The sequence below is a fragment of the Hemicordylus capensis genome, chromosome 3 (assembly GCF_027244095.1).
Source record: "Hemicordylus capensis ecotype Gifberg chromosome 3, rHemCap1.1.pri, whole genome shotgun sequence".
Taxonomy (NCBI): Eukaryota; Metazoa; Chordata; class Lepidosauria; order Squamata; family Cordylidae; genus Hemicordylus; species Hemicordylus capensis.
In genome coordinates this window covers 136,140,369-136,166,646 of record NC_069659.1, presented here as the reverse complement: position 1 = coordinate 136,166,646, position 26,278 = coordinate 136,140,369, and the positions used below count along the sequence as shown (strand labels likewise).

General features: G+C 43.8%; 1 long non-coding RNA gene across 3 annotated transcripts in view; it reads right to left on the bottom strand.

Moving 5' to 3' along the window:
• Positions 1-26,278, bottom strand: part of LOC128350349 (uncharacterized) — a 159,879-nt gene that overhangs the window by 65,661 nt on the left and 67,940 nt on the right. Inside the window, exon 2 of one of the 3 annotated variants that reach the window (XR_008319281.1) lies at positions 4,371-4,393. The exons of the other annotated variants lie outside the window; for them this stretch is intronic. This is a non-coding gene — a long non-coding RNA (uncharacterized LOC128350349). The remainder of the gene's footprint in view (positions 1-4,370; positions 4,394-26,278) is intronic. 3 annotated transcript variants of the gene reach the window in all.

Here is a 26,278-nt window from a genome sequence, read left to right as displayed (position 1 = left end):
AGTTTGGATGTTGAACTATGGCATCGTCAGGAATACAATGGGTCCAAAAGCCTCCACACAATGCCATATGATTTCCCCAGTCCCCTGTATATCTCTAAATCCTCTCCACTTGCCTGGCAGATGAGGAGGTATCTCAGTGAGGTCTGCCTCTCCTGCAGCCTTGAATACTGCTAGTTTTATACATCCTGGAGATCTTCTCACAATTCTCACGGTTTGTGCGGAGAGCGGGTTTGACTCACCCTCCCAGCAGCTGAATGAACTCTTTTCCATGAGTGGGCAGATCACCCACCCAGACGACTGGCTGCGCTCCCCGCAGCTCCAGGGACTGGGGTGCTGGGACGTGCTGCTGTGTCTTGCTCTGCCCCTCGGAGCTCCAATAATGCACCACGTGACTGTGCAGTGCATTATGGGGACACCCCCCCCCCCCGCTGCAAGCAGACACGGCTGACACACAATTACAAAAATGAGGTTAAGGGAACACTTGCTCCCTTAACCTCATTTAAAAAGGTGGCTACTTAGGCAGGTTTCCCACCGTGGAGCCACTGGGATCGGGCCCGATCCTAGCGGTTCACACAAGCATGCAAAATCAGACTGGGCTCCCTTAGCCCGGCTTTACATGCTCGTGTGAATAGCCTGCCTGGATACCAAAGTGACTGAATCTTTCGGAGTGATATCAAGCACCCTGGAAAATATATGATCCCAGGGCTCCTTCTTGTACCCTTTCAAACACACACACACGCACGCACACACACACACACACACACACACACACACGCTGCCTACACATTAGGAAAACAGCATGCTTAGTGCTTCCATGCATACTTTTTTTAAAAAGGGAGTTGGGTATTCTTTTAACAGCAGCTAGGCATTTTAAATTGCTGCTACAGTAAAGGTAAAGGTAAAAGTGTGCCATTGAGTCAGTGTCGATGCCTGACAGCCACAGAGCCCTGTGGTTGTCATTGGTAGAATACAGGAAGGGTTTACTGTTGCCATCACCCTCACAGTATGAGATAATACCTTTCAGTATCTTCCTATATTGCTGCTGCCCGATATAGGTGTTTCCCATAGTCTGGGAAACTTACCAGTGGGGATTCAAACCAGCAAACTCTGGCTAGCTAGTCCAGTCATTTCCCCGCTGCACCATTAGTGCTACTGTAGATACTTTATAATTAGATAATTGATTTGGATAACAACAAGAGTATGGGCAAGGGAGCTTTTGTTTCACTGCATGCCATTGGGATTGATCTTGATTAGGACTATGAAGGGTGGGGCAAAGATTTTACTGCGGTCTTCACACCATGGTCCTGATCTGGATTACCTCCCCACCAAGTTTTCTACAGTAACAATAACAAGCATGGAAGCACCGAACCTCCACTTGTACAGAGACAAATGCTGTAGCCAGGAAGAGATCCTTCTATGACTGAGATGCTGCGAGTGCAGTGTTCTACCAACAGATGCTGTATCTGTGGAAAGCTTGCGGGTGTGGGCTTCTCTATACACTGCTCCTGTCATTGTTACCATGTACACCATATATAGTTAGCTAATGCCTGGAAAACGTTTTTCTCTTTGTCTTTCAGCTCCATTTCTCTTCCTTTGCAGGTTATCGAGCATGGAAGTTAAACTACAGACCTTAATTTAAAACTTCCATACACTGGGGTGTGGTGGGGTGGGGTGGGGGGCAGGTACATGAGTGAATGTGTATGAGAATAAATCTTAAACTGGAGTCTTTTTGTTCCTAAAGTGTTTACAGGTGTCTCATTAATAACCAGAAAACAGGTGTTTCATTAATAACCAGAAAGAGGATTCAGATGCCTGTTTCACAGCTGATTTTATTTGAAGGAGTCCAGCTATATACCTGATTTGGAAATGAGAGCATCAGATTACTTTACCGATTTTACAAAGCTATAATCATGGAAAATATCTGTAGCAAATACTGGATTATGAACACAGCAAGACCAGAGGCAGATGCATCTGGAAGGTGAAAAACTGTACCCTGTTGTGTATCAGTTCTGCCTACCTCATAAGCTTTTTAATTCTCTATGATACAGGTCTTTGCATGTTCATTTTCCAATTTCTATTTAGGAATAAGACATTACCCCCAAATGGAAATTGCTTGTTCAACATGATAACTGAGGCTTTACTTAAAATGTTGTTTAAACCCATTGACAATAGAATATCAAAATAATAGTTTGTGGGATGTGACAAGATCAGCAAGAGAAGGATCATGTCACATGTCCCTGGTTAAGCCTGGCTGAACTGGCTACAGAACTGAGAGCCACCACCAGATGCCACTCAACCTCAAAGGCCTCCGACATGGAGGGAAAGAGTTAATGCTATCTAGTTCCTCCTCCTCCTCCTCCTCCAGCTCTGCCATGGCTCATTGAAATAGAGCTGAGGGATAGTATGTAACCTCAGCCATGTCCGCCCAGCTGCCAAATATAGGGCTGAAAGCTGTGCACACATGTGAGAGGCTTGTAGTCTCTCAAGAGCCACCCATGCTTTGTAGGAGGCATAGGGTCCCTTCTCACGTAACAGGAAACCGTGAGACCAACGGACCTGCAGTTTGCCTCCACCCCCCTGTGTGCTTCCAGATGATCACAATCCCAGTTTGGAGCTGGCAATGGGGGCAGGACTGGCTGTATGGGCTTCCTCCAACCGTGGAAGGGCAGCCTATGCCAGCCAATAGCCTGGCAACCCGCAGGAGGCACTTCCTCCCTTAACTCCTGTTTGGAGTTAATTGTGAATCCAGATATCTCACTGCAGAGAGCAGACTCTCGGTTGGGTGAGTGAAACTCACTATAAACTGAGTGTCCATTCCGAGGTTTGGCAGCGAGATTGGAACCGTGGTTGGGTCTGGAAACTGCAGTTTCAATCATTCGGATGACACGGTGGGCGAATTATGTCCATTATGGCCCCATTATGTCCGAAGGTGGCCATAGTGTTCCCCCATTACCTTAACAATGGGCCTCTCACCACTCCTGAAATCCAGGACAGACCAGGCAGTGTCATAGCTGCTTTTGAAGGATTTCTTCTCCCTAATTATTTTTATTGTTATTATTCCATCATATCCACCCTCATTATTCCATCACATTCCAAGCATCCTTTTCACTCTCTTCTCTAGAATGGCAGATAAGGGCTATAGGTCTGCCAGCTGCAGCACCAGCAATGGGTGCCAAAAGGTAATATGACAACAGTTCTTTTTCAGGATGGGAGATCCTTCACAAAACAAAATCCATATATGCAAATTAGTTCAATAAAACTTGTAATTCAACAGCCCTATGGCTGGAACTAGGGTGGGGCTGAAAGCTCTCAAATGAGAACTTTCAGCCATTTGAGGCAAATATATAACCTACAGGTGGAACTGAAACTCCTTCCCCCTTTACTACCATCTATGTTTTAACTTGGTAGAGGCACAGCAACAGTGTTCTGTTAGCAGCGGCCAGCTTGCAATTGTCTGGGAATGATATTACATGATGATGTTGCATAAGTCCCAATGATCATTCGGGGGGGTGGGGGGAGATAGTTGACAGTCAGAGGCTGCTGGGAAGACCACCTCTGGTACATCCTGAGGTACATCTTCCTTTTTGCCACCCCAGGACAACTGAAAGGTCTCACCAACTATGACAGAGCAAGTGCAGATGGAAGTTGGGGACACTTTGACTCAGTACTCGATTTCTCAGTATAGAAATCGAATAATAATAATAATAATTATTATTATTATTATTATTATTATTATTATTATTACTACTACTACTACTACTACTAGTTAAATACAAACAAGTAAAATCTGGATAAATGGACGGTCCTTCCCTGTGGTGTTTTCATTCTGAAATAAGTGGTTGAATAAACAGTTCCAAAGGCTATACTAGGACTAGGCAGAGAGTTCGTAACATGGAAACACAGTATGTAAACAGTTGCTTGGTTACCTGTGGCAGGTAAGAATTGCCTCCAGGCAATCAGGCAGGGAAGGTTTTGTCAAATATTAAAGAATTGGTTCATTCATTTGTTTAGGATAGGGTGTGTGTGTGTGTGTGTGTGTGTGTGTGTGTGTGTGTGTGTGGACAGGCTAGTTTAAAAAGTTGTTTGTTGTCAAATAGTGAGCAAGAATGAAGTTTCAGTACATAGATGTTTTCTTCTGTGTAATCCAAGTATAGTTTATTGAGGGATGACTAGTCTATATTATCAAGGCAACAATGCTGCTTAAGCAAAGAAGCTTGATATAGTTCACTATCCATTTTGGTAAGAATCACACACACCCATGCAGTTACAGATGTTCACATGATTTTTTTAGATCAGTTAGAACTGTATAATAGTATTGCAAAAAGAGAAATATTTATTGTATTTATTTTTTATAAAAATGTATATCCTACCTTTCAGCAAATTTTCAAGGCAGCTAAGAAACAGTTAAAAACAATTCATATAATAATCAAAGGACAAAATCAGAAGCTAATTACAAAAGAAAAGAGAGAGAAATAATAAAAACACTGAAAAGCAGAGATAGTGAAACAGAACCATAAAACCATTAGTCAAAATTAAAAGCCAGCCTAAGCAGATGTGTCTTCAGGGTACACTTGGAAGCAATATAAAGAAGGGGCCAGGCAGGCCTCCTAGGGCCAGAGGTTCCCAACAGGAAAAGCCCTTCTCCTATGTGCTTTGTTGTCCAACTGCAGTGTTGCAGTTGGATTGCAAACTGCTGGATTGCAAACTGCTTCAAACTAGTTCAGGCTGGGTCATTGAACTGACCAGCCAAGCCGATCGTTTGACTGCATACCTGTGTTTCAGTCTGAATTTGGTTCAAATTCAGACCAAACTGCACTCTCTGGTTCATGTACATCCCTACAGGAGAATATCTCCAGATGAACTTAGAGAGTGGGCAGGTTCAAAATATATTCAAAGTACTTCCCTGTACTAGGTAACTTTTGAAAAGTATTTCACTATTGGCCCTCACAACACTAAAGAAATGTTCAAAGAAATGAAGAATCAGCAAAGTATGCTGAAAATTACAAACTTAGTCAGGGGAGTCTTGTTTCATAATTTACTCTGGGCAACATCCAGACTAGTTAGTCAAGACTAAGCACTGTTGAAATCAATGGAACAAGCCCCATTAGTTTCAATGGGATGTAGTCGTCCCTAACTTCAGGGACAGTCCTTCCATGAGGCGAGGTGGGACGGTCACCTCAGGCAGCAGATTCTTGGCATGCCAAAGAGGTAGAAAGATACCCTCCTGCCACCTGCTTTTTAAAAACAGGAAATTGGCGTGGACAGTGTGGGCGGGGGGCAGTGCACAGTTAGGTCTTGAGCCAACACTGCTAGCTTATTCTGGATGTTGCCCTTTGCTTGCCATGCACAAGAAAATATTCCTAATTCTGAACTATTCTTTCTTTTTCATTAAGCACTCCCTGTCTTAGTTTTCTCTGCTTAAGTTCATATTTTCTCCCATTTCTTAATGAAAGGAACACACACACACACACACACACACACACACACACTGAAAGGGGTGGGAGGAGAGAGAAGTCTCTTTGCATTAATGAAAGAAATTTAGGCTGCAGTCCTAAACATATGGCCTCATTGAACACAATGGAGCTTACTTCTGAGTAAACATACATCGGGTTCCACTGTTAGTGAACAAATTAAATGTATTCTAATATAGAAGAAATCTGCATGGTCATGGTTATGAACATATATCTGCATGTTCATGGCTGCTGAAATGCTCACCAAATCATTACATTGCACTATAGATCTTCCCTCAATTATTTATCTAGATCATATCATTTTAATTTTTTTTTTTAAAAAAATCCAACACATGATACTCTAGAGAAACTTTGCCCTAATTTTTCAGAATGTGTCAATGCTAATGCCTGTAAATCCATTACCATCACTATACCAATAATAACAACAACCCTCATTTTACAGTATTGTAATTGCTGACAGGTATAACATGCAATACAAGCAGCACATATGGATAGACCTGATCTCTGTGTATAAATCCTTCACTGTATCTAAACAAAGACAAAAATAGGTACTGCTGGCTTGATACTGTTTAGTTATGTAACAGATTGAGGGTCTGGGTTTTAGTCACTGAAAATGTGATAAACAACATTGTGCATTAATGCAGAAAACAGATTGAGCTCTTTAATGGGACATCAAATAAGACTTTATTAGCATCTATTAGGTTCAACCCAAAGCCCGGGAAATAGCATTAATGAGCATCATATATCAGTCTGTCTGTTATTAGATAACATTATCCCTTAAAACTAGCAAGTCATATAACGCTTTATACTTTTTACCTTTATCTTCAGAATTAGCGCCTGACGTTCTATCCAGCTACACTGGCCTAACTATTAGTAATAGTGAACCAATTTATAAACCCATTAGTGACACTTTTTCCCGAAGATAAAAACAGTCAAAATTATCTGGCAGCAATTAATCTTAATGGCTGTATGCAGTAAACAGCAATGGGCTAATTCCAGCTCTGTCAGCCCCATCAAACAATCCCACATTAGGCAGCTTTTCACTGATCCATTAAGCATATTCAGAACAACAACAAATTCAATGCTGAAGGCATATGCACTAAACATTACAACAGTGATCTTCTGAAGCCATCATTATCTCTTAAATAGTACTTCCCCCATGTATTATCATTATGCTGTACATTAGAAATACTTTGATTAAACTCCCTTAATTCATAACAGACAGCTGCAGACCATTTATGCAGTTAATCTCAACACAACAGCTATTGAGGAAATATAACAAATGAAGGCTGTAAACTGGAAGTCATTACGACGGAAGATACTGGTTTTTCTAGCCCTCTCAGAGCAAAGAGCATGTAAAGATTATGCTTTAGGTCTATAATAGCACACTGAAGCCACTAATGACCTTCTAATTTTCTTGCAACATTAGCTATACAAGTTGTAGCATTTTAAAAAAAACACGTTGGTACAGTATGGACCTAGTATGTAGCTTCAATCAAGCATATTTCCAAGAGAGTTGATAACATTACTGAAAAACAAAACAAAACACTACTGCCAGGTTTGAAATCGCATTGAGAAATGCCACAGAAACATTATTCCTTCCCTTGGCTGACTTCAGTTATTACTTTCAGCGTAATGCTACTATGATGATATCTGAATGCTTATGTTCACCAGCACTAACAAACGTCTGCACACCAGATCTTTCCGCTTCCTTTCCTTCTGGTATTAGTTGATCAATCCTTTCTAGTATTCACTGATTACTATAATACAGATTTTGTTTCCTTCTTAGTATATAATGTCTGGGGACAAGCAATTGGTCAACAGTATTTTATAACAAAACAAAACAAATTTGATCAGGAGAGGACTGAGCAGACAAACTGTTTTAATTACATGCACATATCTCCTCTTAGGGATGGTTCAGAAACTTGATGGCTCCCACTTTACCATCCGAGCAGCCTGTGGGGACGCTTACTGGTTTGTGACCTGACTGACTATGAAAAAGTGTCACTGCAGTCGTGCAAAAAGGATGGTCACAGGTTTCAACCCCATATGGAGGCACTTGCTTATACGCAGGCACTTGTATATTATTTCAGTTAGGTCATGAGTCCATCCGCGTCCCCAGTCTGGGGTGGGGTGGGGTTCCAGTTCTGTGAACTAAACCAGTGATTGTTTGGGGGTCTCCAGTTCAATGAATTAAACCACGAAAGAGTGGCAATATTCAAGAGATCCATATTGATGGCATTATTTTTTCCTAGTTTATAAGAATTCAATTAGGTTAAAAAAATACAAACATTAGGTCCAGAGTCACTTTACACATTACAGAAAATATTACTTCTCATTTGCACCTTGCACATCTCTGTAATGATTACTGTTATATTCAAAAGAGAGAATTGTGTTTAAAAACATATTGAACGAATGTTTAGGAAGTGCTCTTATACAAACATCTCCCATCCCCACATTAGAGTGACTAACAGTCACAGAGATATACAGTGGATACACAGAAATACACAGAAAGTTGTCTATCCCATGACTTGATGGGGATTTCTCTTACTTTCAGTTTGCTACTTTGGCATCACACTAAAATGCTGGAGAAATCAACCTTGCACTGACATCATCTCTTGATGTCATACCTTCACATCATAACATTTTACAGACTGCATGGCAAATCCTGGCATCATTCACATCTACTGTGCAAACTGAAGTTCCAGAGGCACATAGTCGATTGGATGCAGAGAATGGCCTCATGTGGGCACACCCTAAGAATAGCCCTTGATACATTTTTGAGAGTCCAGGCTGCATTGCCAAGCTAGATCCTTCCTTCTCTTAATGTAGAGGAAATGCATGGGATTTGGGTACAGAATATACCTTCACAAATTCTGTACTTTGTAAATGTAAAGAAACCATAAAAGTACCTGTGAATAAGGTCTATGTCTAGCTGTTCTTTGCCACACATAAATAGTGCATTTGATTTTAGAGATGTAAACCACAGACACGGCGTCTACTTTTCGATGAAATGACCAAATAAATAAAACTTCAATCTGGCATTAGCTTAACTGTCAGGGCTGATCTCGGTTTCGGTTTATAAACCCAGTGTACAGTAATACAGAAATCAGGACGTTGGCAGAATTTTCTGGGATTTGCAATGCGGATGATTAGAGGGCATGAGTAATATAGTTCTGGAATTTAAAAAGCAACCCAGCAATGCTGAAGGTTAACTTAATCCAATAATGAAAGGACTTTTGTTTCACATCAGCCTTTTGTTGACCCAGTGTATTTTTAAAAGCCTGCATATCCAGGGCCTATAAGGCAATAGCCATAGATTTATTTTCTTAAATAACTCACATTTTTTTAAAGCTATGTACAAGATGGATAGCAGAGCAACAACAGGAAGCATTTGTGGCCAGAGATGCCAAAGAAAATAACCCTTTTGCAGATGGCTGGTATCCTTTATTTGGAGTGTATATGGTGTGCACAGGTTTTGCACTGGCTCTCTTAAGATAACTTAGCTTTACCTCAAAGTTCAAAACATTTGTCACTGCTACATATAGAAAAAATATCAACAATATATCCCAGGGGGCTCTAATGTACAAAGACCTGGATATAGGTATTACTACTGAAGAAAAAACAATCGATATTAGCAGGACTGGTGCTCTCACCTTCTACCTGCACTCATTTGTTTTCAAGAGAAAATGAGATACTTCGGTTTTTATCACGACTACTAGCCAACTCATTAGCAAACTCTGGAAGTGAAACAGGGCCAGCCAAAATAAAGTGGTGGTTACCAGATGCTCTTGAGATCCCCTAGGTATGCAGGAGTATGTACATTTGTAAATTAAAAGAAAAAAGAAATCTTTTTTAAAATCCTCAAAATAGCTCTGGGAACTTTCAGGATCTGTGAGCTTCCAGAACCTATGGAATGTTGCGGGCATAGAATAATTCTTCTCATTGTCTGAAGAAGCAAATTTTGAGTTCACAGTGACTGATGAAGGTGGAACCTCCTGTCTTTGCTCTTACCTTTTATGTGGTGGAGGGGGGACTTACATCTGTCTGCCCAATCACAGCTGTGCTAAAATCCTTTATTTCTCCAATGTTTTCTATGGGCAGATTTCCTTTCTGCCCTATGGGGGGAACAGAGGTGCTCGTCTCCCTGGACTTCCAGGCCAAAGTCCAGGTCCTCCACACACCCTGGGGCTCCCCAAATCCTCTTTAGTCTATCCCGGGTGGTGTGGTTGCTGCACTGCCGGCCTGCACTGTGCCGGGCAGCTGAGCGTGACTGTAACCTGTGCTGGGCACTGAGTGCGACCCCTGCTTTAGAGACAGAGTGGGGAGTGGGGAAAGAAATATGTGAGGTGGGAATATGTTAAGTTGCATATTGCAATGCTTCTGCTAATGCATATTTGCATAAATAGATCTGTTATATATTCTTATATCCTTGTGAGTTCAGTTGCTGTTTGTGTCCTTAGGAACTCATGTGTTAAAAATACTTCGTGTCATGGGTGTGTGGATGTGTGTAGGGGGATAATGCTTAACTTGCAGCTGGTGGGGGAGGTTTCACCTCTGGGGCAGAAAGGCTCTAAAGGAATTGGACTTTGGGCAGACTGCATGAGTCCATCAGTTAAGTCTATGGGTGAGGGAAGTTGAGGCATGGAATGTTGAATGTGTCATTTGAAAACATGTTGTTCTGGTAAGAACTAATCTGCCTACTTTCCTTTCACTATAATCTTAATTACCATCCTCACATTGGCCCACTTCACCCTTAAATGTTCACACATCCATCATCTTGAATTGGGATGGATGACATCATTGCAAACTATGCTGTTGAGCTGTCCCTACACCTGTAGCAAATTTTGTTCAAATCAGTTAGGCAGTTCACAAGATAGTCCACTTGCTCCTTAGTCATTCATGTGTCCACGATCATGAATTGGGGTGGATGACATAATCACAATCTTCACCCTTGAGCTATCCCTACATGTCCCTATGACTGTACCCAATTTGATTCATTTTGATTCATTTTGGCCCAGGCAATGCAAAGCTGATAGGGATTGGGGGGTGGGGGTGGACACACAAAAAGAATGCCAGGAGATCTCATAAGCTTACTTTCCTTAAGAAAAATAGGCTTTTAAAAATAGAGGTAGTGATGGGAAGGATTTCAGGGAGGACTAGGCCTCACTTAGAGCAACTGTTGGGAGGATGGGCCTTTCCTAATAATGGAAAAGGTCTTGGAAAATCAAAACAGAAGGAATGAGTGGGAACTACACTCACAGCCTCCAGCAGAAGAAGAGAAAGCTTTGTTCTGTGTTTTTGTTGTTGTTCTGTCCCAAGAGTGCCCCTAAGAAGCAGCTGACTGAGAAGCTGCTAGGGGTCTCCTAGCAGGCCTGAGAAGCTGCTAGGGGTCTCCTAGCTAGGGGTCTCCTAGAGGCCACAGCCTGGAGGCTGGGAAAGCAGCAAGATCCCTGCCTCTGAGTAATAAGATAGAGACCAGTTCAGTTAGATGCACGAGGAAAGTTATTTTCCTTTATTGAATCTGAGTTTCCTGGTGAATGAAAACTTCTCTCCTTTACAATCTGCTTTGAAGAGACAATTATGTATTGTAAATTCTTGTTTTTCAATATAATAATAAACTTTTGTTGGTGAAGTGTGCTAGTATTCATTTTGGGTCTGCCTTAATCACAGGCTTCTGGAGGCTAGTAATGCTCAGCTTTTTCCAGGGAGAGTGTTGCCACTTTAACCCCTCGCCCCCAGGAATCGTAAATGGAGAAAGTGGGTTTTTCCACATTAAAAAAAGTGGATAGTGGCAGTCTACTGTGAATCCCTCACAGCCAGGGATTCACCCCAGTGAACTCCCCCCCTCCCTCCTCTGGCTCTGGTATGAGCTAGGGATGTGCCAAAAGGTTTGATGTGGAACAGGTTCGACATTGAACCTGTTCAATTCAGTGGTCCGATATTGAACTGAACTCCCCCGGTTCAGTTCAGTATTGGACCAAGCTCCCACCCCCCACCTTTCAGGGGTGGTGGTGGCGAGCTTTTTCATAATTTTTTTCAAATTGTACTCAAACCCACCAGGGAGCTTCTCAAAGGCCTTTTCCCCTCTCCGGCCTCAATTATGCAGCAACTTGCACTGTTCAGGTAGTCTTTGGCCTGTTCCGGGTCTAACCCCCATGGCGGTGGCCATTTTGGAGGCTGCCACACATGCCCAATGGGCCACTGCTGTCATGAGCTCATTCGATGGAAGATGCTGGCCAGAAATAAATGACACAATAGCCAATAGCTCAAGTTTCAGTCTTACTGATAACAGTCTCACCAGGGATACAGAAGTGAGGAGTGAGAAGCCCGAATTCCAAAGTCACAATCTTTCTGACAAAAGCTCAAAGCAGATTTGATGTGTTGTTTCCAGCAGGCACAGGCTGCCCGCTTTATAGTCAGCAGCCACGTACACTTAATCAACACTCCACCCCCGCCAGCTGCCATAGATTCAATCCGGCTCCTGATATCTTCTTGCCAGTCGATTACTCCTCCGTAATTCCCTCACCTGTTGCTGACGTTTTTCCCGTCTGCATCCTCGAGGAGATAGTGGCCATTCAAACTCTGGCTCAGATCCTGACCCTTCTTTCCAAAGATCACCCAGCCCTGCTGGCCCCTCCTGCGCCAAACACTCGCCCTGGCCTGTCTCAATTATCTCCCCATTCACATCACTGGCCTGCTCCTCCTCAGGCGCCTCCCCACTTTCTAGTAAGTCGCCTGCCCCCCCACTCCTTTCCAATGTCCTCAAGTGGGGGCATGACAACTGCATGGTCTGGGTCATGACCCGGCCATGCAGAGGCCCATTAGGTAAATGCATGGTGGCCTCCAAAATGGCCACCGTGAGACAGGGGTGAGGCCCGGATCAGGCCGAAGAACACGCAAACAGGGCAATTGACCATAGAATGGAGGCCAGGTGTGAGGGGAAACCTCTAGATACCCCCATGCAGCCTCTGAGAAGTCCCCTGAGGGGATGAGCACACATTTAACTTTTAAAAAAAATTGCTACCCCCCCCAAACCAAACTGAATTGGGGGTGGGTTCCAAGGGGCTATAGAATTGAACTGGCCCAGTCCAGTTTGGGTCCGGTTTGGTCTCAAACCAAACCAGGCCAGCCGGTTTTGTGAACACCCCAAGTACGAGGTTTGACAGAGGGACTGGGGATTGGTTCGCTTGAGCTCCTAAAGGTGAATAATATCCTGGAGGCAAGCATTAGAGTTAAAGTGATGCATGCCATGAGGTTAAGATTCACCAAGCCATAGAACAAGAAAGCTGCCTACCCCAATCCTGTGCCTTAGCACTCTAGAGCACGGAGGCAGTGATATTTGGAGTAGGGGGAAAAGATGTCTTCTGCAAGTCCCAAACAGCAGTATAAGACTCCTGTTCCAGGCTGGCTGGAACCCTGTTATCGTCTGGGGAAAATACCACCACCTTTTGTTGAGGGTACCCACTTCTTACCCTATTAAATAGGATCTTGAGACGTGGTCCCTAGCTTTCCAGACTGGAGTTTAACTACAAGATATGTTCTTCCTAGTCCCCTTATCTGATGTCAAAGAGCAAAGGTTGCACTACTTCTATGACTGAGACAAAACTACTTAGCCAGTTTTATTTCATTTTGTGGGTATGTCCCTTTGGAGTTTATTTGAAACTTGCTCTGAAACTGGAAAGCTACACTTATACAACAGCCTCAACCCCCACCCACTTTACATAACATGTTTCTTTTTTCAATCAAGGATCTCTCCAGATAATAGGACAAATTCTAAAGCAAAAATTGAAAGTCATGAACATTCAGCTTGGTGACATCTTGTTAAGCTCCAACTAGCCGACAAACACAACCAAATCTTTCCCTTGTCTGGCTTTAGTTAGGACATACCATAACAAGCCACTATGGAAGAACTCATCTAGTTGCTTAGAAAGCCGTAGTCAGTAACAATGTCAGTCTGAAAGAGAGCAGACCTTCCCATTTCCTTTCACAGTATTAGCTGCCCAGAAGGTTTCATGTAGTTGTTTTTCTTTTAAGGTATAATGGCTGTGGTATGGCAAGCATAATGTGTAAACTGGAGTTAGCAGCAATGCGGCTTGTCAACATGTCTTAAACTCTCCTGCTGTCTGACAAGGGTCAGATAGGCAACAGAAGGTGCCACAAAGTAGGTGAAAAACCCTGCACTTGCTCCAAGCCAATCAGAAGCTTTGGGGGAACTGCCTTCCCATCTCTGAAAAAACAAACTAGCAACTAGCAATGAAATCTATGATGCCATATTTAAGCCTAACTATTAGTGTACATGGGCTGAATTATCAGCATGATCATGATCCTGGCCATTTCTACATTGTGTTAAAGGTGCAGGTCATGGCCAGGATCACATTTAGCGGATAATTGGTGTTGGCTTGATGCACCAAAAAGGGGTGGGGTGAAGGGCTTATTTTTTAAATGAGCCAGTGTCAAGAAAGCAGTTGCCTTCCAGACAGCTCTAGTGGCAGCATTTGAAACAACTGCCTTTCCCTTTGTGCTATTACTTTAGAATGCACCAGAAAAGGAAGACACATCATGACACTGTGTCCCTTTCCTGGTGCATTACTGTGGGGGGTGGTGGTGGTGGTGGTGGTGTGGGAATGGCTGTGTGCTAAAGTAACAATGTGCAGCCATTCTCCCCAACTCCTGGCACACATAATGCACCAGGAAAAGATCCAATGTTATGATGTTACTTCCTATCCTGGTGCAACCAGGAACAGAAAGGTCCCTGAGAGGCAGCTACTTTCTTTGCAGAAGCCAGCTCTTTGTTAAAAGGTAAGCCCCCTTATCCAATAATATTTGATAAAGTATCAATACAATGTGGTATTACAGTATATCCAATTGTCTTCCAGTGTCAGAGACATTTTTCATCAGAATTGTTTCCAACGAAAAATGCCCAAATAGGGCTTGCATTGCCTTAGATCCGTTTATTGGTTTGATGAGATGCACAACTGCACTAAGTGTGCAGATAAATGAATTTCATCTGACTCCTTCATGATGGCAACATGGCTGGCATCCTCTCCCATCCACTCAGAAGCAGATAAAATATCTCAATTCAATGCCAAATCAGTGATTACTTCTTGAACTCCAACCAAACCCACCAAACTGGTTTCACCTTCACAAAATGGCTGTGATGGGTGGCAACTTGTCACTGGCACTGGAACTTCTCAAGCTGTACATTGTGTATTTTGCAGCAATATTGCAAACGTCAACAAAACCCAGTATTAGGAGCTGTTCATATGGAAAGAGTTAGAAATGCACAGTAAAAAGCACAACAATGGAATAAGTTTTGCACCATGGCAATTCTGAAGATATTTTGCCCTCATAATTAGTAGGGCTTTAAATTCTAACTAGCTTAACCCATGCAGAGCATCTGCACGCTAGTACTTGATTGCTCCCCTCACTCCCTGCCACAGCCCCCCTCACCTCAGAGATCTCTCCACTCTCACCTGAGCCGCACTCCTTGCTCCTCCTCCATCCCGTTGCTTCCATCCCCCTCACCCCTCTTGGTCACGGCTGCAGCATTGCTGGAGCCTATTGGCCAAACTGCAGCCCCCTATCCCCAGAGACCTCCCCACCCTCACCTGAGCCCTGCTCCACACCACAGGAGCAGAAGCAGTGGCTGACTGAGCCCTTCCTCACTGCCGCCACCGCCATGGCCTCTCGTTCTCCTCAGGCCGCTGACAGGCCTGGGCCTGTCCCTTGCCTGCCTGCCTTCCCCTGCCAATGGCCTCGGTAGCCCCAAACAGTGGTTGACTGGGCCCTTCCTTGCTGCCAATAGGCTCCGCCATGGCCGCTCGTTCCCCTCAAACTGCTGACAGGCTTGGGCTCTCTTTCTGTCTCCCCCTCCCATCTTTTATACCCTCTCCCTCCCTCCCCTCTCCCCCATCTCGCTTCCTGAGTTAACAGATCTTGTTCATCTTGTTTACTCATCTAATTCACACAGTGGCAGCCTCCTTCTCCTGAAGGGGCTCTTTCCTCCCTCACAACCACTCTCTTTGCAGACCCCTGTCCACTATCCTTCTATATATAGAGATCCCTCTCCTCTACAATCAAGAACATCTTCCGACCAGTAACAGTTGCACTCCAACTGACCTTAACCATAACAGGCTCCTCCTACCTATCTGCAAATGGAATCCCCACTGCTGAATCACCATGGTGCTTCAGCTCTCACAGGCTCCTCCTCCCTATTTGCATATGGACTTTCCACTGACCATGGTGTTTCTGATTGCAAACTCTTGTGAGAGTTGCCATGCACAGGATTAGCCACAGGTATGCCATAGAGAATTATAGATATAGATATAATTGATTATACTCTATTTTATCCTGCAGCTTGGGGAGGAAATGGGAAAAGAACCCATGGCTAAGTTTCCATGATATACCCTCTGTCCTAAAGAAGTTTGTGGTTAGGAGCAAAGAAATATAATAAACCCTGTAATGTCAGATCCACAAAGTCATGAAGCCCATTCCGACAGTGAAAAGTTGGGTAGATGGATCATCCAATCAAACCTAGGTGCGTTCTTGAGAACCTGTTGCATGTCAGCAAAAATCAAGGCATGAGGATGGGAACATGATTGTGTGTTAGTTGCAATCTGGGTAGAATAGTGGTGGTGAACCAACATTGTTTAGCCAGCATTGTATCAAGTGTGGAGGAAAAGTACATCCTGTGCCATCCTTCCCAGACAAAGAATATCCTACCCATCCTACCCAGATTGTGACTAGTGCAAGATCACTTTCCTCTTACCTTGATTTTTGCCAACACACAACTGTTTCTTTGGAGTTCACACAAGTCTGGGATCCTGGCTGGATGTTCCTCCTGCCCAACTTTTGATTTTGCAAATGGGCCCATGGCACTCTGCAAAGCATGGTGCAACATGTTAAGCATCAAACCAAACCTTCTAGAGATATTCAGCTAGCACTTTTGTTGCCTATTTTGTCTAGATTCCTAGGTAGGCCATTGGCCTTTTATGTGTCTCTCCTTTTGTCCAACAGTGATATTAATGTTTCCACCAAGTTGGCACAATTTTGCTACATTTCAAGTTGTGTAAGGAAGCAATTGGTAAAATCATGACTGTTGATTGTACTATATATTGTTATATTGTAAATGGTGTTTTGCAAGCAAATACTGGCAGAATCATGATTGTTGGAGGTTACTACTTATCTATTGTGTTGTATTTTGGTCTGGTTGATGACTGATATAAAGATTCCATTTCATTCCAAACTGAACCTTTAGTAACTATGTTCAGAGCACCAAACTGGCCATTGCTTTTTTAAAATGACATCAGAGCTAGGGATGTGTACAAAACTGGTTTGTCCAGTTTGGTTCGAATTTGAACCAGGTTCGAACCGGGAGGGGGAGGTTTGGTTTTGGTTTTGCTCGAACCCCCAGTTTGATTTGAATTCAAACTGTTTTGAACCATTTGGAGCCATATTGAACCCCCAAAACTGGGTGGGGAGGAAGCTGGCACCCATAGGTACCTACCACCCAACACCCAAAGCAATTGGACACTCGTACGATTTTGTATGAATTTTTGAAATGTTTTTTTCTCATGGGGTATAATGGGACTCGAACCAGGCCATTATACCTTATTGTGGAGCACCCATGGGTGCCAACAACCACCCAAGCCCCGAAGCAATCAGACACTCCTACAAATTTTTATGAATATTTGAAATATTTTTAATTATTTTTCTCATAGGGTATAATGGGACTTGAATCAGCCCATTATCCCCTATTGTGGAGCACCTAGGGGCACAAACGTGGGGTATGCAACCACAAAACCCCAAGACAATCGGACGCTCCTCCGATTATTGGTGGATTTCAAAAGTATTTTTGAATTCCTCATAGGGAATAATGAGGATTCCAGCAACTGTATAGCTTCACATCGGGGGGAAAGGGGTGGCCTAGATCAGAGTGCGGTAGGGTACTGTTTTTTGTTGTTTCTGAGGTGTTCTGAGTGTAGATTCTCTGGTAGCATATGACAAACCATGAATCCACTCTCATTTGCTACCAGAGAATCTACACTCAGAACACCTCAGAAGCAACCAAACCAGTACCCCATGGGTTAGCAACCCCACCCTCTGTCCACTACATCACCATTTGCTCTCGGCAACCCCAGAACCCCCCAAGTGCAATTATGGGGCTGCTGAAACATCCATTCTTCTCTATGGAGAAAAACCTTAAAGACCCATAAACTTCAAAAATCACTTAAAAATCAGCCCTTTGCCCAATTCCTTTCAAATAATTCTGGTAGCTTCCTTGCCCCCCTTGAGAACTACCACCCACCATACTGTGCTCTAGGCCACCCTTTTCCCACTGATGTAAAGCTATACATTTGCTGGAATCCTCATTATTCCCTATGACGAATTCAAAAATACTTTAAAAATTCACCAATAATCGGAGGAGTGTCTGATTGCCGTGGGGTTTTGTGGGTGGTAGGCACCCCTGGGTGCCTACTACCCACCCCAATTTTGTGCCCTTAGGTACTCCACAATAGGGGATAATGGGCTGGTTCAGGTCCCATTATACCCTATAAGAAAAATAATTACAAATATTTCAAATATTCATAAAAAATTGTAGGAGTGTCCGATTGCTTCAGGGTTTGGGTGGTTGTTGGCACCCATGGGTGCTCCACAATGGTGAATAATGGGTTTATTCAAGTCCCATTATACCCTATAAGAATTTTTTTAAAAAATAAAATTCAAAAATTCATACAAAATCGTACGCGTGTCCGATTGCTTTAGGGGTTGGGTGGCAGGTACCCATGGGTGCCAGCTACCACCTCACCCACTTTTGGAAGTGCTAACCAGTTCAAACCAGTTTGGACTGAACCCCCCCAGTTTGGTTCGAATTTGAACCTGCAGCTCGAACCTGATGTCTGGTTTGGTTCGAATTCAAACCATCAAACCGGACCAGTTCAAATTTGAACCAGTTTGCACATCCCTAATCAGAGCAACAGGAAACACTGTAAGAGAAGAAAAACCAAAAGAAGCTAAGAAATCAGGAATTTGTAACTTAGGCTAGCACCATGAATCCACTTATTTGCATGTGTGCTGTTGATTTCAGTTGGAATTGTGGGTATATTGGTTGGATCCAAACAACCACGAGCAGAAAGAAGCTCCAAAAGGAGATTTTGTGACCACCTCCTCCCCACTGTATGCCTCTGGACTCCATAAACTACAGCTGAGGATGAGGGGCTTTATGTGAACAGAATGGCTTTCGGTAGCTGCAGGGGAAGGGGTTATCCACCAAAACTGGACAGAGGCACCTTGTGTAGCAAGAGCTTGCTTTCCTGGGAACACAAGGGGCTGCAGTGGGGAGAAGGGGATGGGAAACTGGTCTTCCTCAAACTTCTTCCCACTCATGGTTGTTTGGATCCAAGCCATAGATGTAGGATGCCAACCCTTCACTGGAATATGCTTCTCCAGGGCCTCCTAATGACAGCTGATCGACACTTGTAGAGAAAGCATGTCGTGCAGAATTTCCAGGAGTATATCATTTCAGGCTGCAAGTAGTGGAATCACATGCTTGGAATCACATTAGTGGAATTCCCCAGGTAAAGCAAAGCAAAACAAAACAAAATTAAGTTTTGATTAGCCTACCAGGGATAACGTTGATAACCTAGACTTTTCCTAGGTTATAAATCTAGTGCTATTTTCCCCCATATAGAAGTTTTTGATATGTGTGCATGTGTGTTTGTGCACATATGCACAGGCATGCATGTGTATATGGGAGATTTAAAGCCACACATCTCCCAGCCAGCAACAGCCTTTCAGTTCGATGAGGTGAAGTGGTTGCCTCATGGAGCAGAGTGCTGGGGCACCAGCAGGCACCAAGATGCCCTCTCCTCACTTTTAAAAAAGGGGAAGAAGAGGAGGAAGGTGCACACAAGAGAGGGGCACACCGAGGGCTTGAGCCACCATGGCTCCCACCTGCTTCTTAAGAAGCACTGTCTTCGGAGGGCTGTGCCACATGATATTCTGTATGTTTAGCCAGAGGTGCTCTTACCCCTGGACCATGGTGCACTGGCTTGGAATTCCAAGCCAAGGAATAGGGTCCTTTGCTGCTTACATTTTCTCATTTGCCGATATTTGATCTAACTGCTATGGTTATTCATGTAATGCGTGAATAAAGCCAGACCACTCTGAAATTCAACTTATACACTAAGCTGGTCACCATCTCCACAATTGTGTATGAATACTGCAAGTATATGGACCCAAACCCTTACGCGATGAAAATTAGTCATGCTTAAGTCCCACTGAAATAAATGGGGCAAGGAAGTTCTGATGAACTTAGACCTCATTGATTTCAATAGTATTCAAGCATAATTAATTTTCATTGGATCAGCACCCTAATGCACAGTGAGTAGTATTTTTTTTCATAGAAATCATATATGTCACTCTTTTTAAAAAGTTGTTCACTACCAATTATTTGACACTTTTTAAACTAACAGCCCTGAAATATTGTTGTGTTTTTTGGTTACAGTTTATGAGAGTAAATGCTAATAATGTGATGTTTTAAAATCCACATGCTAATATATAATATATTTTAAAAGTCATTCAATCAGGAATATTACAATTATATTCATATATAATTCTGTCAGCAATTTATAGCCAATTTGTCAATGACCATGCAGCTGCACTCCCTGTAGTTGGCTGGTGTGTGTGTGTGTTTTTAAAAAAATCTCACTTAATGTTTACATAGTCTTTGAAAGCACAACATTCTAGCAGGGGAACAGGAAACCACTGGAGTAATTAGAAAGGTAGATTGGAGTGCATGTAATAGTAGATGGATGTTTGTATTATAGTCAAACACATCATTAAGGATACAATTGTTATTTAATGTGACACAATAATCTTTCTACTCTTCGTGAAATCCACTCTAGTAATTACTTTTTGTAGTTCATTGGCTCTGTGATCTGAATGCTTAGCAATGTGTTATATCCAAAGAAATATTAAATGTCAGCTTTCAAAACACTTCTACCTTCCTTCAACTCAGTAGTCACTATCGAGGTGGAACAACCAAGTTCTTAGGGCAGTTTCACACACTACCTGTTTTAGGTGCTGAAGTCATCAGCCATTGTTAACTTCACTGATTTATACCGAGTCAGACTATTAGTGCATCTAGCTCAGTTTTGTATGTGGCTCTCCAAGGTTGCAGGCGGGAGTCTTTCCCAGTCCTACTTGGCGTTACCAGAGATTGAACCTGGGATCTTCTTCTGTATACAAGCAGATGCTCAACCAATGAGTTATGGCCCTATCCCCTAAGGGGAATCTCTTAAAGCAGACAGTGCCAGAATTCCCTGCAGACCTTGGGGCAAAAGTCCACGCCCCCCACAATGTCCTGGAGGACCCTGCCAGTACAGGAATCTGCTTCTCATGCTGGCAGGATGTGGGGGCAACTTGGAAATTCCACCCTGGCACACTGCCTCTTCTGCTCAGGCAGCCTAGGGAGAGTCTTCAGGCCTACAGGCAGGCTATTGATGCTCCCTCCCCTGCACCCAACGACCAGCTCCTTGGCAGGTGGATGGGGCTTTCAAAGGAGGAGAGCTTTCTGGCTCCAGGCCCTGCCTCTCTGGAAAGGTCTCCAGCAGCTGAGCTGGAAGCAGAGAGGCATGCACTGCCCAGTTTTTGTGCCTCTGCCCTGTGCTGCCTCTTTGGTGGCCTGTTCCAGCCTGAAGAAGAGAAATGAAGCCCTGGAGAAGGTGAGTGTGGGGGACTATGGGGCTTGTGTGGTTTGTTCCCCCTTACACACACACTGTGTATTTCCAGAATGGCTTAGTGTAGGGTTTTGAAATTGGGCACAGATATAGGGTAGAGTGTCAGGACTTGGAGTATTACACCTGAAGTGAATTGGTTGATCTATTGATTTTTAATGAATTTTTGAATTTAAAAAAAACCTTCAAAAATGACCTACAACTGACTTGTTACAAGGTACAAAGTTACCAAAATCCCTGGAACTGAAGCCGCCCCCCCTCCCTTGGACGATCATTCCAGATCGTTCCACCCACATCTGGAGAAATCTGCCCTTTGCCTTCATAAAAAAGGGTAAAGCAACCCACTTTTGCGCCTGACCTTTTAGATCTCCAGGAATGGCTTGGCATAGAGCTTTGAAATTGGGCCCAAATATAAGACAGCTGGACTCTCTGTATTTATTTTGAAGCACATTGGTCAATTCATTCATTTTTAATGATTTTTGAATTATAAAAACAACTTCAAAAATTATATAAGTTGCTTGTTTCATGGCTGAACATTACAAAAATGTCTGGAACTGAAGCCCTCCCCCTGGATGATCCTTCCACCCCCATGTGGAGAAACCTGCCCTGTTCCTTCATAGAAAATGGTAGATGACTCCATTTTCTGCCCCCACCTTTGGATCTCCTAGAATGGCTGGGCAAAGGGCTTTGAAATTGTGGACAGATGTTAGACAGGATAGGAAGTCTTGTATTTTTTATTTCAAAGAAATCAGTTAATCCTGTGGTATTTATTGAATTTTCCCCTTGCTGCAGTAAAGCTTTCAGAAAGAGTTATCTATATCTATAGAGTACTTCATACCAAGTGGAAGTGGAACTGTTAACATCCAAATAAAGAAACTTCCCCTCCCCCGACAAATGCACTATATTCAAGTTGATTTGTGATCTAGTCTGCATGAAAACTGTGAAGAAAGGGGCATGTGTTGTGGTTTTAATTCTTGAATGCACTAGCATGGTGCAATAAGAATCTGGCCTTAGTTTACGAAGTCATAAGCGTGTGTGTGCAGGTGCACGTACAGAAGGTGGAATTGGCTTTTTTTCTGTTGCTCCTGAGGACAGGACTAGAACCAATGGGTTGCAATCACCAGGGAGCAAGGCCCCCCACCGCCTGTAAGGCCATTAGGTTCAGGTTCTAGAACAGAGGTGCACAACTCAAATGTCCTGGTGGGCCGGAACCAACCATGACTTGGTGTTCAGGGGCCGAGGTCAATTTTTCAGCACATTAATTATGCCAAAATTAACTATTAAAAAATTAATGCAAGTGAGGAGGCAGAGAGCTGGAGGGGGAAAGGGGAGAGGAAAGAGGGATGGAGTTAGTGGGCTCTAGCCCAGGGGCAGGACTAGCCAAGTAGGTGAGGAAGATCTGGTCTCAAGGGAACAAATGCATTGAGCTGCTGGTTACTGGACAGGCCAAGAGCTCTTCATGGCTTCATGCTTCTGCTGCTGTAGGACTTTCCTACCTGTGAGCCAGCAAAAAGGACAGATCTGGCCCCCGGGGCCTTCTGTTGTACAGGCCTTTTTTAGAATTACCTAGCTGCACCCCTGAACAGTGCTCACATGTAGTTGTCACATGCCAACCTAAGTGACTCCTGCTTAGCAAAGGGGACAATTCATGCTCACTACCACAAGACCATCTCTGAACACAGACCATTCTCTACCTGGCACATTGAACTTGTCTTGCAAATGTTTAAACTTGTGTCCAGATTGCAACTCAGTCAGCACACCTTTAAAAAACCCACAGGGGAGGTCTTTAATATATGGTACCACGTTTTGTTCTGGAGGACTGACACATTCTCACTGGGCAGCAGGTTGATACTTTGTGCCCAGTGGTGACCAGTCACCGACCACTGCTTCTTGTCAGCTGGGCATTGAAGTCACACAGCACAGAGCTTATAAATGTACTTTGTGCTGGTCTGTGGTTTGTTGGAGGCCTCAAGTGGTGCTTCTCTCCCTCGTACTTCAAACACAGCCTGATGGGTGCAGCTGCTAGTTTGGTCGGGCCCAGGAAGGAATTTTGCCCTCTTAAATCTTCCTTTACCCCATTTGTGTTTTCTGAAATTTCTCTGAGGATGAGGAAATGTACAGGTCTGAGTACAATTATAGGATTTATTATACTTTATCCTATACATGTCAAACATTTGTAGGACAAGTTGAACAGGCCAGTTGAAAGCACCTTTGAAAAATCAACTCACACTGATGCCAACTTTTGTTTAAATGAGTCCTTGGTTTGAAAAAGGCATGAGGAAACTGTTGTAAAAGGCCGCTGAATATGCTTAGCATGACTAGAACTGCTAACCAATTAAAGCAAACTTAGTCAAATATCCATATGGACTTAAGTTACCTAATTAATCCATTAAAATGAGGACACACAGGAGAAAGTACGCCATCACACAGCACATAATTAACGTATGGAGTTGGCTGACCTGGGATGTGGTGATGGCCAGTAGTAGTTTAATGACTTTAAAAAGGGATTAAGCAACTTCACAGTGGACAGGTCTAGCAATGGCTACCAGACATAGGATTTTAGATTGGAAGGGATTTTGGAAGTCTTTTAGTCATGCAGCCTATGTGAAATTTCCATGTTTCTGAATATCATTTCTGCAGGGCACCAGCATGGAGGTTGCTTCTTGATGCAGCAAGTCTCTCGATATGAAGAAGTTATAAAGAAGACAACACACTTTATTTTTAGATGATGCCACTTATGGAATATAGGAACACAGAAAGATGCCTTATGCTGAGTCCATCTAGCTCAGTATGGTCTACAGTGATGGGCAGAAGCTCTCCAAGGTTGCAGGCAGGAGTCTCCCCGAGCCCTCCCTGGAAGATTTTCACACCCTGCTTTTAGTTTGCAATTCCTCCGGAATGGAGGATGCACGTTCAGTGTATCAACCAAATTTACTCCGAAGTATTATGCATTAGAGCGTAGCCTGATTTCTATCCGGGGTAAAAAAAAATTCCACTTTTTGCATTGGTTTTTTGGGGGGCAACTTCAAACTCCAGAAAATGATGGTTTGGGGGGGCAACGTAAAGCCTCGCAGAAAATCTGCAGTGAAGCCTGCTATCTGGGAAAGCCCATAGAGAAGCCAGGAGTGAAGCTGAGATCTTCTGCATGTAATCAGATCCTCTACCACTGAGCTACAGCCCCATCACCTAAGGGGAACATCTTCCCACAGACAGTACTGACATGTAGTCACCCATCAAAAGGTGCACACCTGCTACCCAGTAACAGCCTGTACTAACAAGCTGGAGTGGTGGAAAATGAGCCACAGCTGCTCTGGTACTGGCAGCCACTCTGCCCTGCAGGCTGGTCATTCCTCTGGTAGGGGAGGGAAATTCCCAGCCCTCCTCATTCACACACTTGAGGATTCCCTCCTCTATTGGACAAATGATCAGTCTTCAGGGCTTTATTTTATTTTATTTTATTTTTGTATGTATTATGTATGTATGTATGTATGTATGTATGTATGTATGTATGTATGATTGCCCCAAACGTCTGTCTCTGGGTGATTTACAACATAAAACAGATTGGAAATTACAACTGAGGTGGGGCCAGAAGGGAGCAAGAGAGGTGCCAGGGCGGTTGCAGCCCATTTTTTGCTCCTCCAGCTTCTTAGTACAGGCCGCTACTGTTGCTACGATAAGACAGCTGTTCTCCTGATGTAGCGGGCACCACCCTGACCTAGCCATTCTCTCCTGTGTAATAGAAGAATGCCTCTTCTAAGTAGAGATGTGCAAACAGGTTCAAGTTCAAAGTGGTTCAAATTCAAACCAGTTCAGTTCAAAAGTTCGAATTCAAACTAAACCGAGCATTGCTTTGGCAATGGCAGTCCAAGTTCAAACCAATTGAGCCTGATTCGGTTCAAAGTAGTTTGAACGAGTTCGAAGGCTTGAGCCTCCATTTTAGGTGCTATCTTCCATTTTGTGTCACTTGTGTTGCTTGATTTCATTTGCCGAGCAATTGCTTCCCTGATGAGCCTGGCTCTCTGGTAGGCTCCACAGTGGTGCCACTCCTTGAGAACTGGCACCCTATTGGTCAGGGGGGAGGGTAAAGGTGGGGGGGGGTCCAAAAGGAGGGAGTTTCAAGTTTTATTTAAAGGCAAGCCTCTGGCCTTGCAAAATCTCTCCTGCTACAGTCATTGGATTGCTGAGTACTGGCTGCTGCAGAGAAGCCTGCAGACTTGTGCTGTGTTTGTTCCTTCCCTTCAGTTCCCCTCTGCCTGTTTTTCTGCTTTCCCCCACCCCATTCCCCTCTGCTTTAAACATTTTTATCCCTGGTATGTTACCCCTGCTAACTGGGCAAAGAGGTACCTTTTTAACGTGGTGATTCTCTTTACTTAGCAAGATGCCCCAACTGCTGCTCGCTGTGTCCACTGCAGGGCACAGGTCAGTCAGGGCAAGGATGCTAAGCATCTGGGGACAACCTCCATGTTACTTTATTTAGCAAAGTAACTGGCCCTATCCACCCCCAGCACAGTACTTCCAGTGTCTGTTGCCGTGTCTATCTATGTTCCTTTTTAGATTGTGAGCCCTTTGGGGACAGGGAGCCATCTTATTTATTTATTATTTCTCTATGTAAACTGCTCTGGAAACGTTTGTTGAAAAGCAGTATATAAATATTTGTTGTTGTGGTGGTGGTGGTGGTGTGTATTTGCTTCTGCTGCTGGTTCCCCCCCCCCCCACCACCAGAGTGAGTGAGTGACTGTCTCTCTCTCTCCCCTCTCCTGCTCTGGGCTGCAGGGTGGGGGCAGCCCCTTTGTTCTGAGAGGCCTCTCTGGCCCATTTCCTAACCCATATTGGCCCCCACCACTTTTGCTTCTGTGCTGACGGGTGGCTGCTGCTTTTAATTCTGGGCTGAGTTGAGATTAGAGTCCTCAGCTCAGCAGCTGCCAGTTGTTTTATTTTATTTTGGGCTGGGGGTGAGTTTCTTGTTTTCTCTGGAGCAGGTGCTTTTCTTTTTTTAACCCTTAGCACACCGCCTGCTCCAGAATACACCAGCAGCCCCTCCCTTCTGTCCTCTTTCCCTCCCTTCCT